Below are 17,188 nucleotides of genomic sequence, written 5' to 3'. Positions count from 1 at the left end.
GTTAGGTGAACAGCCTGGCACAGAAGACAACGTGGTCTCTGCCCTAGCCGCATGGCCTCCACGCGTTGACACACAACAAATAACTGTTGTCTCAAAGCTCAAACAATCGGATGTACTCACCCTATTTTTGCAATGTATGGATATGACCCAAAAGGAGACTGAAGTAACAGAAATCATTTAGTAAACAGATTGTTGATCAGTTTCAGATATTAGGAAATCAGAATAAATCATTTAATAAATAATTTGACGATAAAGAGAAACGTTTTCATGATCAGGATAACAAGTTAGATAAGAAATTTGATAATAAAAGGAAGGTTCTCAATAAGAGATTTAGTGACCGAAATAAGAGATTAGTTGAGATCAATAATAGAGTCTATTCTGTAATTCGGGAGATCTCCTGAACATGAAAACAATGCAGACTGGCATAAAAGAAACTAGGCCAAGCGTGAGTGGTGTGAGTTGGCCAGTTGTAGATCGGTTTTCTGTCAGTGAAACAGTTTGTTGATTCGTGGCGGTGTTATACCGGGCAATGGTTTTGCCGGAGAAGCAGTGGCAGATTGGATTTTAATAGATTCAGTTTTCGTTCCATGTATCCAAAAATGAGATGATTTTCGTGGGTGTGCAGCAAGTCAGAAAGTATAACATATAAAACGTAAAACATTTGTATATAATACTCATTACACCGATCATTTGTCAGGAGATTATCAAAACATGTGAGTACATTCCAGTAAACTGGAAATATTAATAACTTTTTTCATAATGCGCGCCGGCCGGAGTGGCCGAGCGGTTAAAGGCGCTACAGTCTGGAACCGCACGACCGCTGCGGTCGCAGGTTCGAATCCTGCCTCGGGCATGGATGTGTGTGATGTCCTTAGGTTAGTTAGGTTTAAGTAGTTCTAAGTTCTAGGGGACTTATGACCACAGCAGTTGAGTCCCATAGTGCTCAGAGCCATTTGAACCATTTTTTTTTTCATAATGCGGGGCCACAGTCATAAAATATTTCTTTAAAGTCAGTACCGCCATTAGACTGTTGTTTATTTCCAGTGTCACATTTACACTTACACAACCATGATTTCGGCTTCAAAGTGCCATTATCAAGTGTTTTAAGTGTTATACAGTGCCTAAGATGGCATACTGTCTTATTTAAAATACACTATTAGTAACATTGTCTAAGGGTCGATATTTCTGGTAAAGTCTACTGCATTGTTTTACCACTGAGTATACCATCTTGACTGAATAGCAGTTGGCTAAGTGTAAGTGTTACTTTTTTTTAGGAAACCACCCTTTTGGCTGATTGTTTCATCGGCAGCATTCATTCGAGCATTGCATCCACAACTCCAGAATCACCATGTAAGAGAACCACTCTTGAGTGTCGATGACATACTTATTGCCGAGAAATCCTGGGTAGAACGAAATCATGTGTAGGAACAGATTCTCCAAACGTTTGATTAGCCGCAGCAAATGTAATCATGGGAAGAATATAAATAAAATTTTTTGTGTATGTTTTTACCCCATGTGGAATTCGAAATGATACCGAGAAGTTATAGGCGGTTAGAGAGTATCCAGTATCCAAAACAAAAGACGTTTGTGGATATATCTTTGGCTTGTAAATTTTTACAAACGATTGAATTAGATGTTAATTTAACTACACCTGTGTTATGCACATTGACAGAAAAGCAGACATTGAGGAACTGGCACGAGGATGTGCAAGGGGAATTTGAAGCACTGACTGATGCACTTTTGCTCGTGCCACTACTCACACATCCACATCTTAGTTCAGAGTTTTGTGTCCCTGGGGCAGCTCATGAGATGTTTGTGTGTTGCACTTTTTCAAGAGTCTGAAGAGGTTGGAGAGGCTGTAGCCAAGCCAATAGCATTTGCGAATCGTGTCCTCACTGAGGCCGACAGCAGTAAGCTCTCACCAAACTGGAATTGTTGGCGATTACATGGCGTTTCTCTATATTTCATTACTATCTTTTTGGATGTAAGAAAAAAATTTACACCTAGCACAAGGCGTTACTTCTCCTCACGTACGCGTAAATGGCCCATTATCGCTTAACGACATGGGCACTGTATCTTCAAGCGTTCAAATTTAAAATTATTTCGACACTGGGTCCACAAAATGTTGTAACAGATGCACTTTTCTGTCGTCGGTTTGGGCTGATATGAGGTAATGATGCAGATCTAAATGAGAATATGTACGATTTGATGGACATGAAAGCAGATGCGTTTGAAAATTTTATTGGGGCAGATCTTACGTACATGGGCAAGGAGTTAGATAAAGATACAAATGGTTCAAATGGCTCTGAGCACTATGGGACTCAACTGCTGAGGTCATTAGTCCCCTAGAACTTAGAACTAGTTAAACCTAATTAACCTAAGGACATCACAAACATCCATGCCCGAGGCAGGATTCGAACCTGCGACCGTAGCGCTCTTGCGGTTACAGACTGCAGCGCCTTTAACCGCACGGCCACTTCGGCCGGCGATAAAGATACAGCCTGGGATATAATTAAAGCCAAGTTGAGAAACGAAGGGAAAGTCAGAATATGGATTTTGTTTAGTAAGAGGTGATATCCTATTTCATCGATGGCACACAGATAAGCCTAATTGTGTAGAGTGTGTTCCCGAGGAAGAGGTTAATAAATTAATTTGGTACTACCATCTGGGCTATGGAAGTTTTCGATATAGAAAGTGTCTTCAAACTAGCCAAGTCTGTGTATTTCATAAGTATGGAGCAGCGAGTGAGGCGGATACTTCGTGCATGGAAAGTTTACCAGAAGGCTATATCCTTCACCACCACCTGTAAAGCACCTTTGTACCCATTTGTACGAGGTCGTTTTAAAGAATTCACGGCGACTGAATAGTTTGGACCCCTACCCATAACGATAAATGGATATCAAAATGTGTGACTTTCATTACACTGAGGAAAGCAACAGCGAGGAGAGTGACAGCCGCTTTTGTGAAACGGTTCCTCAAGGATGTAGGTCATGTTGAAAAAGTTATTGCTGATAATGGATTGCAATACAGACTGAAGTTGTGACAAGCCATATCGAGATGAAACGTAGTTAAAACAGTGTTTACTTCGAAATTTCACCTTGCCTCAAACCCTACAGGACATCTAATTAAGGAACTGTGTACGTTATGTCGTACTTACTGCAATTGGAATCATCATAGTTGGATTTGTTCGAGCATGATGTGAATAATGAGATGCCATATGGGGTAACGATATGAGTCCAATAGCAGAGCAGAAGAATCGAGCACCACTTGATAGAATGAGGGACTAGTAGGTATTCCACCAAGCGCTACACAGCGACATTCAGAGACAGTCAATATGGCAATAAAAAAAAATGAAGAAAGAAAATTTAATTTGGCAGAGAAGACAGTAGGGAAGATTACTGGTGTTAAAGGAAGAAGACAAAATGTTGGTCAAACGGCATAGGTTATCTAAGAAACAAAGATTTTTGGCCAGTAAATTCTTTAATATCTATGTAGGACCTTTCCATGTATGAAGTGTGCTACACGAAAATGCAATAGAAGTAGAAACGCTTAGAGGTAATAAATCAGGCAGACTGCAGCACACCTTGAACGTGGAACCATTCAGAGAGCTAGCTTTTTTTCTCTTCTCGGCGTTTTGAAAGTATTCGTATGATATGTGATACTCCAGTGAAGTTGTATTGGTTTCGGTGTGAAGATATGTATTGGCTGGATGTTTTGATTGTGTAGTGATGTACTTGAGAATATTTGGCATGGGGTTCAGGGAGTAATCTATTGAAGGTGATGATGATTTAGTCACGCCAATGGATCATAGGAATCTTTTCTGTGTGTTTTTGGCCCATATATTTATACCCAAGAAAGAGCGGTGCCAATGCAACTCGTTCTGTTGTGCCGACGGAGCGCTGGAACCTGGTCAGGGCACTCTCAGAAGTGCAGATGCAGCATAGAGGCCTGTAGGTGAGTTGGGTCGAATGAACCCTGAGGATAGAGGATGCTGTAGACGCTCGTTTCAGAGAAGTTAGAGTACATCACAGCTCCTGTAGTAAGAAGGAATGAATGGTGACCAAAGGAAGAAGATATGATGACTGAACAGTTGTGACCAAAACATCGAACAGCAGAAAGTATAAGCACGTGGAATCAACTTAAGTGTACTGATTAATAAGAAAGCACTGCAGCTATGATTTACCTTTGTGGGATAGTAATTTTCCTATGTTTCTGTAGTTTTGGAAGAGTGAGTTATGGTTAATGATGTGTTTTCATTAGCAGGAGGAAATCCTTATTCAGATGGCGTATATAAGACGTGGTTGATGCATAGATGTTACAAAGATGAGACTGTGATGTGAGAACCCCCATATTCACACTTAGCCATAGCAAGTGAATGTAGAAAGGAAGTGAGGATTCCAAACGATGGAGGTCAAGTTATGTAATGTATCGTTACCAAGGGTTTTTCAGTAGATTTTCAATGGAATGAGTGTACGTGGACAAATACGAGTCGTTTTGTATTATTGATGTGTTGTCGGATGTTCATGGGGAATTCTAAGTGGATATATGCATATGAGGAAGTTGGGTGTGTTTGTCCACACTCCTGGATTATTTCTTTATGATCGATAATAGCTTTCATGGCCCCAGTGCTAATGATTTGGTAAGCTCTAAATGTGCGATTTATTCCTGAGCTGAACAACATATTTGTGTTTGTTATTACGATGCAAAAATAAAAATAATTTCTAACGTTTTGAATTATTGATGTGTTGTCCGATGTTCATGTGGAATTCTAAGTGGATATATCCATATAAGGAAGTCGGGTGCGTTTGTCCACACTCCTGGATTATTTCTTTATGTTCGGTAATAGCTTTCACGGCCCCAGTACCAATCATTTGGTAAGCTCTAAATGTGCGATTTATCCATGTGCTGAGCAACATTTTTGTGTTTGTTATTATGATACAAAAATAAAAACCATTTCTAACGTTTGAATCGAGCTAACCAAGGGTTTCTTAACTCAACCGAGAAAGAAGATTTTGTCGATAACATGAGTATATTACTAATGGGATGGTGGTGGTAATTTCTAAGATTGTAAACATGTTGCTAACAACCGTTAGCCATCATATGTCTACTGTCAACAAGAAAAAAACCCAAGAGAGAGAGAGAGTGAGTGATCACAAAACGTTTCCCTTTCCACTTCATTATAGTGTGAATTATATTCCACAACAGGGACTTTATTGATACTGGATTTGTAAATTAATGCTATTAAGTAAGTAATGTGCGTACTCTGCCACACTTGTTATGGTAGGACATAAGTACTTTGTAAGTAAAAAATGGGCTTTCTTTTCTGAAAGTTCTGATTTCGGAGGCTAGGCGTTCCAGTGTTGTATAGTTAGGTTATTCTGGCACATCTGCTGTATGTAATTAAGGTAGCCTCTGCTTTGTAAAGTATCTGTGAGGGAGGCGTTTTGGAGACTAAGCGAAATGATTAAAAGATTAATGTGGGTGATAAGTACATACGTTAGAGTTTTTTAATTAGTATCACTAAACTATTATTTGCACATTTTGTGTATTTTGAGGATCTTGTCGCTCACGATTGTATTTTGTCATAGTAACGTAAAGTGGTAATATTTGTAAGAGTTAAGTGAAAATCAAACAAGTAACTGCCAAGCACAGAGAATAGTAGAGTTTCAAGTCAGAAGAGAATATAACTGTGGGGCAGGAGATACTGATTCGATGCTTATCCCCATGTATGCTAATGTTACAAGTGACAGAAGGCACTTGTTGGTTGGCAGGGAGACTGATGCGGTCGCAGGCAGACTCATAATGGAGCGGTGAGTGGCGTGTCTACTTGCTTGAATGCCTCCATCCGCGCTCGCATACCTACTCGGAAACTCGCCTGTGGATTTCCCGCTACCCTTGTCCTTTTCAGCAGTGTGGAATATATAGGGAAGGACGAGTAATATGCAGTATGTACAAGAGCAAATACGTAGCAATAAGACTGGAAGACCAAGAACGATATATTATGATTAATAAAGGCTGAGGACAAGTAAGTAGCCTTTCGCTCCTGCTGTTCAAGTTCTAAATCGAAGAAACAAAAACAAACACCGTCCGAACAGGCCGTAAAGGCTCAACGGGACCGACCGACCGCCATGTCATCTTCAGCCCTTAGGCGTCACCGGATGTGGATACAGAGGAGCCTGTGGTCAGCACACCGCTCTCCAGGTTATCCTCAATGAGAGAGCTCCTTAATTGGTCTCACAATGGGTGAGCACACTCCGCTTGCCAACAGCACTCGACAGACCCAGACAGTGACCCATCGAAGTGTTAGCTAAGCTGCACAGCACTTGACATAGAGGATCAGCTGGGAAATTGTGTTACCACTGCAGCAAGGCCGTTGGCCTTACTTCGAAGGCGCAATGACGGAAGTGAAAGAAGAATTTAAAAATGGAATTAAATTCAAGGCGAAAGTATATCAATGAAATAATCGCCGATGGCACTGTTATCCTCAGTGTGAGTGAAGAAAGTTACCAGATCTCCTCAGTGAAAATGAAGAACTATTACAAGATCTGCTGGATGGAATGAACAGTCTAATGAGTGGAGTATATAATACCAAGAAAGACAAAAACAATGAGAAGTAGCCGGCCGGTGTGGCCGTGCGGTTCTAAGCGCGTCAGTTTGGAACCGCGTGACCGCTACGGTCGCAGGTTCGAATCCTGCCTCGGGCATGGATGTTTGTGATGTCCTTAGGTTAGTTAGGTTTAAGTAGTTCTAAGTTCTAGGGGACTGATGACCTCAGTAGTTAAGTCCCATAGTGCTCAGAGCCATTTGAACCAATGAGAAGTAGCCAAAATGAGGACAGCGTTAAAATTAAAATCAGGATTGTTGGCTGCACATATCTTCCTTCCTTACTGCTGCCCCCTTGACAGGTAGGTGATTCTTACCACGACAAAGATGATTTCCGGACCGTAGGTGATATGTGTACCATGTTTGGTTGAAATCGGTCCAGAGGTTTAGGACGGGATGTGGGACATACATACATAATGTACATCAGTTTTCATCATATGTATGGATTACCTTGAATGGAAGGTTCCAGTTTCATGTAGTGGTCGGGGGTGAATGACATCTACGACGGGCGGTGGAGCCAAACTAGAGCACATGATGGCGTTAGGCGCTCGCCTGCTCGATCTGGTTGCAGCAGGGCAAGGGCCTGAAGCAAATAGAATCTACATCTACATGACTACTCTGCAATTCACATTTAAGTGCTTGGCAGAGGGTTCATCGAACCACAATCATACTATCTGTCTACCATTCCACTCCCGAAAAACGCGCGGGAAAAACGAACACCTAAACCTTTCTGTTCGAGCTCTGATTTCTCTTATTTTATTTTGATGATCTTTCCTACCTATGTAGGTTGGGCTCAACAAAATGTTTTCGCATTCGGAAGAGAAAGTTGGCGACTGAAATTTCGTAAATAGATCTCGCCGCGACGAAAAACGTCTTTGCTTTAATGACTTCCATCCCAACTCGCGTATCATATCTGCCACACTCTCTCCCCTATTACGTGATAATACAAAACGAGCTGCCCTTTTTCGCACCCTTTCGATGTCCTCCGTCAGTCCCACCTGGTAAGGATCCCACACCGCGTAGCAATATTCTAACAGAGGAGTGTAGTGTAAGCTGTCTCTTTAGTGGACTTGTTGCATATTCTAAGTGTCCTGCCAATGAAACGCAACCCTTGGCTCGCCTTCAAAATTGGTTCAAATGGCTCTAAGCACTATGGGACTTAACATCTGAGGTCATAAGTCCCCTAGAACTTACAACTACTTAAACCTAACCAACCTAAGGACATCACACACATCCATGCCCGAAGCAGGATTCGAACCTGCGACTGTAGCGATCGCACGGTTCCAGACTGAAGCGCCTAGAACCGCTCGGCCACACTGGCCGGCGGCTCGCTCTCCCCCACAATATTATCTGTGTGGTCTTTCCAACTGAAGTTGTTCGTAATTTTAACACCCAGGTACTTAGTTGAATTGGCAGCCTTGAGAATTGTACTATTTATCGAGTAATCGAATTCTAACGGATTTCTTTTGGAACTCATGTGGACCACGTCACACTTTTCGTTATTTAGCGTCAACTGCCACCTGCCACACCATACAGCAATCTTTTCTAAATCGCTTTGCAACTGATACTGGTCTTCGGATGACCTTACTAGACGGTAAATTACAGCATCATCTGCGAACAACCTAAGAGAACTGCTCAGATTGTCACCCAGGTCATTTATATAGATCAGGAACAGCAGAGGTCCCAGGACGCTTGCCTGGGGAAAACCTGCTATCACTTCAGTTTTACTCGATGATTTTCCGTCTATTACTACTAACTGTGTTCTGATAAATCAAGAGCAAAACTTCGGCAAAAGTGTACTTAAAAATTTACAACAATAAAGGTGTGTCTTGGAGTCATAGTCGTGTGTCAGAGTCGTGTGTCAGCTCTGATGGGCATCATGGTTGATAATCTCAGCGATCAGCTTGGAGGGCATGGGCAAGCCGTAGGGACAGTATCGTTCCTCAGCACTCCGCAAGGTGGTGGAGAGGAACGTCCAGGCAAGTGCTCAGGCCCTGGGGGTGTGGAGTAGTAGTGGCCTCCGGGAGAATACGTGCTCCGACTGCCATCGCAGTGCAGGGTACACCAGTGCAGGCATAGTCGAACTGTGGACCCAGTAGTGGTGAGAGCGTCAGTGCTGGCTGCCTAGGAGTGTGCCTACCCAGGGCCATTAGCAGCAGCAGGGTGATGACGGTCAGCACCTTGGTGGCGCATACGTGAACTGCAGACCTCGATGTAAGCTACCTGCAGTGTTGGGAAGTCAGCTGGCAGGTAGCCCTGCACTTGAAGGCAAAAATCAACAGCATTCAGATTTAGGCACAGTTATTCACCCAACAGCTAGTGAAAATAGTATCTAGCGATGACAGCCCAGGTGAACAATTTCAAGGTGATGACCACTAGACATCCTCTCATAGCTGGTCGTATGCAGTTATTAATACCACTTGTCTCAAATGGGAAGTATTTATGCAAGCTCAGTCCACCACTTTCAGAAATGTGTAAATCGCAACAGAACCAATGCGGAAAAAGTGATTTTTAGGAAATCATGACTTCCCCACTTTAGTGTCCGTCCCCGGTAGCTGAGTGGCCAACACGACTGAATGTCAGTCCTAAGGGCCCGGGTGTTCGATTCCCTGCTGGGTCGGAGTTTTTCCCCGCTCAGGGACTGGGTGTTGTGTTGTCCTAATCATCATTTTATCCCCATCGACGCTCAAGTCTCCGAAGTGGCGTCAAATCGAACGACTTGTACCGGGCAAACGGTCTAGCCGACGGGAGGCCCTAGTCACACGACATTTACAGTTTTTTATTTACCACTTCAGTGTCAAATCTTTACTCTGTGGCAGCGGTATCACAGCTGTGGCTGTGCTATGTTGTGTAGCAACATACCCTTTCAGGGGAACTAGGTGCTGACTTCTGCGTTGGCAGCATGTTTGACTTCTTCTTCAAGATCACGCTCCTGCCCTTGAGGTCTCTTGCGGAAACCTGCCACGCTGTTTTTCTCCTAAGACGGTGATACAAGGCCTGCACTAGGTTTTTTCAAGCTGTGACGCAGCAAACCCCCCCCCCCCCCCCCCCCTTCAGAAAATCCGGTCCATCGGATCGCAAACTGCCTATGTTTCTGCACAAGATATCTGCACGTACCTTACAGTTAACATAACTGGCGGGAAAAAAATGACGGTACTAACAAAGAGTTGTCTGGTGTAAAGGAAATGTGTTAGGGGAGTTTATAAATCTGAATGAATATGTGTTATCAAATTTTGCACCAGCCGCGTAAGCGCTGGGATGAGGATGCAAATCAGCTTTGCTTTAAATAAGCTTTGTAGTTAGCCAATTTTGATACTGGACATGGTGAGCTGATGTTAGTTAAAATGCCATTAATGTGGCAGAGATACCATTATCAACACCTCACTGAGCTAGAACCAGGTGGCGTAATAAGGCGACAAAAAGGTGGTGGTCATGAGAAAGTACAGTCAGAAGATGACCGGACTCCAGACGGCCACGTGGCACTGCCGTGTTCAGCGCATAGTATTGCATCTGTAGCGGCAATTTCAGCTGCAGCTGGCACCAAAGTGACACATCAAAGTCTTTCGAATCAGTTACTTCAAGGACAGACCCGAACCATACGCCCTGTAGCATTCATTCTATTGATATCTGCGACTTCAGTGGTGTCTAGCGAGAGCCCACGTGGCCTGCTTTTTTGTGATGAAAGCTGGTTCCGCCTCTGTGCCAGTGATGGTCGTGTGATGGTTATCAGAACGCCAGTTGTGGGCCTGCCACGAACCTGTTTACATGCTAGACACATTAGACCTACACTTGGACTTATGGTCTGCGGTGCGATTTCTTATGATAGCAGGAGCACTCTGTGGCTATACCACTCACCATGACTGCAAATTTGTACACCAATCTGGTGTCTTGACCTGTTGTGCTGCCATTCATGAACACTAAACCAAGGATGTCTTCTAAGTGGGTAACGCTTGCCAACATAACGCTGTTGTAACCCTACAGTCTTTACAGTGCGTCGAATGTTACCTTAGTATGCTTGATCACCAGATCTGTATCCAATACGGGACATACGGGACATCATTCGACGACCAACATATTCATAAGCAGCATTAACCATCCCTGCATTGACTGGCCAAGTCCAACAGGCATGGAACTCCATCCCACGAATTTACATCCAGGACCTCTTCGACACAATACATTCGCGTATGCATGCTTAAATACAACATCCGGGGGGCTACACCGGTTATTAAGGGACCAGCAATTTACATTTTCAGCGGCATATGTTGCGCTAACATTAACCTGTGATCTTTTAAATGTTAATCGCTTAACTATTTACCTAGACAATTGTAAATACAAAATTTCATTACTCCATATAAACTACTTGTTTGACGATTTTTCGCGTCTGTGTACATATGCATAACTTTTCCATTTTCATTATACTAATTCGTCCTTATCTATGATGTTCATGGTCAAATGGTTCAAATGGCTCTGAGCACTATGGGACTCAACATCTTAGGTCATAAGTCCCCTAGAACTTAGAACTACTTAAACCTAACTAACCTAAGGACATCACACACACCCATGCCCGAGGCAGGATTCGAACCTGCGACCGTAGCAGTCCCGCGGTTCCGGACTGCAGCGCCAGAACCGCTAGACCACCGCGGCCGGCTGTTCATGGTCAAATTATTTAACTAACGCTCGCTTTCTTTTGATCTTGTTGACAAGTATGTCGTGCAAAGGGAACTAAGGCGTGTCGACACTATTTTGGCTGATATAGATTCAGGATGTACAAAGAAGTGTGAAAAGTACAATGGTAACCGAAATCGAAACACTCATTACCATGACCTTCGGTGGCGGCTGCTAAAGTTGCTGTACATGTTGGTTGATCAGCTCTGCAGTAATGTGTCTTTTCTAAATTGTGGTTAAGTCATCCAGTGAGGGAAGCTTCTCGAATTCCAAGTTATCGTTGAGGTAGGCTTGTTGCGGCGCTAGAAGCACATTCAGTTGTTTTTCTGGCCATTACAACAAGGATTCGTGACTTTTACAATGGTAACTCCAGTTACGGTATCTGGGAGATGAAGAGTTGGTCTTGAGACGTCGCAGACTATGCAGCCGATTAGCAAACAATCGCTCAGTGTTTACAGTTTTGTCGTACTCCCATGTCGACCTTGCTAGCAACAACCCACAACAACTATGGAATATATGACCACTGGTGGAGAGGGAGGATCTCATAACAGGAAATTGAAGGGTATATTGTTTATTTATAAAAAATTCAGTTTGTGTGGTTGGATTTCTCTTGCTCATCTTTCTCTGCTGTTTGGAAGCATGTAAGTCTTGTAAGAAGTAATAAAATGGAGCCAACATTTTGCATAACCTAATGTTTGGCACAGTATTCTGGGTGTCTTATTGTAATATTCAGCCCTTTGTCGGCACTTAACCTATTGTTCCGTTAAGTGGTCTTCCACGTCACCCCCCCCCCCCATTTCCTTAAACTACTGTGCAACCTTTGATACCAAGATAAGTAATTAAGTAATTACTTATGTCCTCCCACCATTTTCTGGTACACTTTTCGAATTTCACATACTTTTGAACGCCATTTCTGGCGCATTCTTATTTGTCACCCATCCCCTTAAACTACTGTCAGCGTTTTACATAAAAATTATTAAATTAACTTAGTGTTCTGCACTTAATTTACTGTTCTGCTCCATGACACCCACTCACACACACCATCCCCTTAACTATTGTACCGCTAACACCACGCTGATATAAAAAGATTATGCAAATTAATAAATCGATATACTTCACATGTATAGGGTAGGGTTTTTTTTTTTTTTTTTTTTAATTTGCAGCATCCTACTGGTCAGTGAAATCGATGGAATATAGTTTAAATTCATCCTGCCACCTGACGCCTGACGCCAACGCTGGAGTCGGGGAGCACCAGGTGCTGAGACATGCACAGCCGTGTGTTTGGGCCCTGCAAGCATGAGGCGGTGGCTTCCCTTCCATACTTGACACCTGAGAAATTCCTGTCGATGTACGTATTCACCTAAACACTGTTGCTGGGGTGATGTAGCAGAGTTGCGGGTTGAGCGCCTTAGAAATCTGTTTGACAGCCTTCTCTCCATTGCAGTCCTAACAGGACATGTGAGATGTGTCGGCCACGAGAATATGTTTACCTGCCCTGCGAGGCTGATGCATCGACACGAGATGTGTGTGTAGCGTGGCTGAAATTTTCGGTGTCCTACAGCTACTGGTCTGGAGAGATCCTAATACCTCAATGTCAGATAAAGGACTGCATCACGCCAGAGATGGACAGTCTGCTTCAACTTGTTTTTGAACACACGAACAAAGAATACGTGATCTTACACTCAGAACTTTCCGTAAATAAACCCCACAAAAGTTGTCTACATATCATCAAATACATACAAGACTCACAAGAATATTGGGAAAGAGGAACATATTTACCAGAGTAACTACAATTAAATGTTACTATTGCTGCTGCAGTCTGACACCGATCGATGTGGAGGTAATGTCAGTGAAATGGCCCTTGATGGCTGTGGTTCAGGAATGAATCTCAGTACCTACAGTGCACATAATATTCCACATAAAAATCTCTCTCATACCCTCGTGGTTGTCAGTAAGTTGAATCTATACGTCCCTCACGATAGTACATACACTCATTTTCTCTGGTCATGCCCCAATATAAGCCACAGTAACATTCCACTGTAATATACAGACATTTTACACATACAGTGCAGTGATCTTTTATACCTGTACAGCAACCAAAAAATTATGGTATGCCTACATTCACACCGGCTATATGTTGCGATCCTCCTCAGTCCTAGGAAAGGAGACGCGCTCCTGCCGTCGTAGCGGAAGGAGCTCTCAGCCGGTGATGGCCGCTGCAACGGTAGCTATTGGGGTTTAGGCCTCGCTGACCGCTCTGCTCTACAGAGAGTTCCTTTCGAGGCGCCAGTAGCGCTCGGTTGATCGGCGGAAGGTTGAGCTTGCTCCCTTTCGTCGAGAAGCCGCGTAGCTCGCGGAGAAGCTCTATTGTCGCCAAGAGTCACTGACTCACAGTAACCCGTAACTTCGGTTACAAGCTTAGCGAGACTCTCTCGTTCTTTGTTAGGGTTGATCAGTGCCAGGGGCCCGTTCACGTCGGACCACCCCGCGTACTGTAGGCCACTTCTCTTCCTCCGCACCTCCTTTAGGTGCCGCGCCACTGCACCAACGGCGCACGGTAGGCCGTAGGGTATTCCCCCTCTTCGTAGGACCTACTATTAGCCTTTTCTTTTCAGAAAAAGCATAATTGTCGTGCCCACCCACACCAAATAAAGCTCCTGCAAACACACGATGGCAGATTCCGCCGGTGTTTCCCCCGCCCTAACCCGCAGCAAGGCTGCAGCTAAAGAGGCGCGAGAGTCGGCTGTTCCCGTCGACGTCAGCGTCCCGCTTGCCGCTGTTGAGGAGGTGTTGGCCGACAAGGACCGGCAGATCGCTGCGCAAGCGCAGGAACTGCTGAGCCAGCGTCGATTGATAACCGACCTCTGTGGCACAAGTGAGTCCCCCACGCGGACAAGTACACTCCATATAACATTACATTCACCTGCATCTGGTGACTCATGCACCACTGTCCCACTGCGGCAACCGACTCCAACGGCGGAACCGGCAGCCGCAGATGCGGACACAGAACAACACTACACTGGGCCCTGGCAGGTGGAGGGCCCACGACGCAAACAAAGAAACACCACGCAAACAAGCGAGCAAACACACTCGCAAGGTAGCCGAAAGGCGCTGCTACCTACACCAAAACCCGCGCTTCATGTTAGGAACACCAATGCTACAACAACAAACACGACCCGACCTGCGGTCAGCAACACCACACAAGCACCAACCGCAGCTACGCCCACACAACAGAAGACTGGTTTTCCCCCAGTCGTAATCAAGAACTACGGGGACCTCAGCGTCCTCAACACAACATTCGCGGAAAGGCACTCACCTTGCACGCTACACACGAAGTACTCTGGGGATAGGGCCTCACTGTACGTATCAACTAACAGTGAATATAAAGATCTCCTTATCTTCCTCAAAGAAAAGGAAATCGAGCACTATACGTACAGGACCGCCGAAGAACGGACACAGCAGTACGTGGTAAAGGGGGTGGACCCCAACACCCCAAACAACACAGTACAAGCGGCGCTTAACTTCCTTGGATTCGACTGCAAAAGTGCTTCCAGGATGACAGGCTTCCGCTCCCACCACCGTCTACCACACTACCTGGTTGAGATGGCCGATACGGCCGCCTCCCGCGGCCTTCTCCAGATAAAAAGCCTTCTGCGGATGGACGTAAGGGTAGAAATCTACGAACCGCCACAAGTCCCCCAACAATGTAACAACTGCCAGCGGTTCGGTCATTCGGGCCTCCGCTGCGGCCTGGCACCCCGTTGCCGCGGATGCGCTGGCAATCACGCTTCCAACGCATGTACACTAATACATGAAAACATACGCCGTTGCGCCAACTGTGGCCAAGCCCATGCGGCCAACTACAGGGGCTGCAACGTATACAGAGAGGCGCAGAGGCGCAAAAACCAACAGTCGAAGCCACCCAACGTCATAACACGACCAAGGCCCGCACCAAACCCTGTCAGGAACGGAGTGTCGTTCGCCATGGCTACACGCCCTGGAGGAGCAGTGCAGGCCGCGGAACCTCTGCGCCCAGCACACACACCTATCACAACCGCTGCGACAGCAACACAATTGTCTCAGCCAACACATGACACTGCACCCACACCGGTACCAACACCAGCCCCCAGAAACAACACGACCCCACCCCCTGTAGCCACTGCCTGCGAACCTACACATGTCACACATGAAAACACACTAACACAGGGAGCCCCAGAACCGAAAACCCAGAGAAGGCGTAGGCGAACGCGTGGAAACAGGAGCGGGAACACGCGCGCACCACAACAGAATACCCAGCGACAACAAAACAATGACACACAGACACACAGTCAGCAAGCCAGCAACACCAGCACACACACTACTCCTCCCCCCAACACATCTAATACACAGGCACCACAAAATGTTCCACGCAACAACACCACAAGCGCCAACCCATCCATAACGCCAACACCCGCACCAGCGGCCGCTAACACCACAACTGAGCCACAGGCCGACACACACAACGCCAACACAACATCCGGGGGTTTATTGGAAACACTATTCCCCCGTCACACGACCACCCAGATCCTTCACAAGATCTGGGCGGCCGTCGCCACACTCCTTACACAGCTCACGACTGCCCAACCCGGGCAGTACTGGGCTGCCATACAAACAGCATTCACCACACTGTTTACACACATACATGGATAACACACCACACCCCGCCCCCATCGCAAACAACCAGACACTGACACAGATCCTGTTCTGGAATGCAGACGGGATCAATAACAAAAGGGCGGAATTCGCCGCGTTCATGGAGCGTAAGGGTATCCTTATCGCACTGCTGAGCGAAACTAAGCTCAAACCACGCAACCAACTAAACTTCACCGGCTACTGCGTCTATCGTACCGACCGACCGGACGGCTCCGGTCACGGCGGAACAGCCATCATCATACACAAAGACATAGAACACACAAACATAGTGCTCCCTGAACTCGAAAAACTAGAGGCAACCGCCGTCAGGGTCGTGTTCAACGGAGCCTACACTACACTGGTGTCAGTATACAACAGCCCTAAAAACATCAAAACACGCGACATCAGCACAATACTCAACACATCACCGCGCGTAATAGCCGCTGGAGATCTTAACGCAAAACACCCGGACTGGAACTCACGAATACGAAACTCCAACGGCAAGAAACTATACGAACATGCACTAGGACGAAACTACATCACACTAGCGCCGACCGAACCGACGCACATTCCCTACCGGAGGGGACACAGGCCAGACGTGCTAGACATGGCCCTCATCAAGGGCATAACAACGACACTCAACGTTGTCGTTGAAAACGATCTGCCCTCAAATCACCAACCCGTTATACTATACATTGAAGAAACACTGCAGAACATGGAACAACGTAGGATGTTAGACTACAGGCGCGCGAATTGGACCCAGTTCAAGGAAGCGCTTGACAGTCGCATCCCACCAACCCACGCGATTAACGAGACAGCCCAAATTGACGAGGCAGTCGAAACCCTCACCGGCGCCGTCCAGGACGCAATAGCCAACACCATACCAATCCGCACGCCACAACAACACAGTGCTGCCCTGCCCCAGGAAATCCTGGGCCTAATCTCAATGAGGAACCGCCTCAGGAGACACTGGCAGCGTACCAGGCGCCAGCACTTCAAACGGCACATTAACAGGCTCCAGGGTATAATCCGGGAAAAAATACAAACATTCAAGACACAACAGTGGGACCAGAAACTCGAAGGGCTAGACACCACGCGGCCTAGCGTGTGGCAGCTAGCCCGACACTTCACCAGGGAGAAACTGTACACCCCCACGTTACAAGGGCCAGACGGACCAGCATATTCGGCGGAAGAAAAAGCGGAACTGATGGCCCTCACACTCGCAGCGTCATTCACACCGAACCTGGAT

This window comes from Schistocerca americana, chromosome 4 (assembly GCF_021461395.2).
Source record: "Schistocerca americana isolate TAMUIC-IGC-003095 chromosome 4, iqSchAmer2.1, whole genome shotgun sequence".
Lineage (NCBI taxonomy): Eukaryota > Metazoa > Arthropoda > Insecta > Orthoptera > Acrididae > Schistocerca > Schistocerca americana.
Note: the sequence above shows the minus strand (reverse complement) of the source record.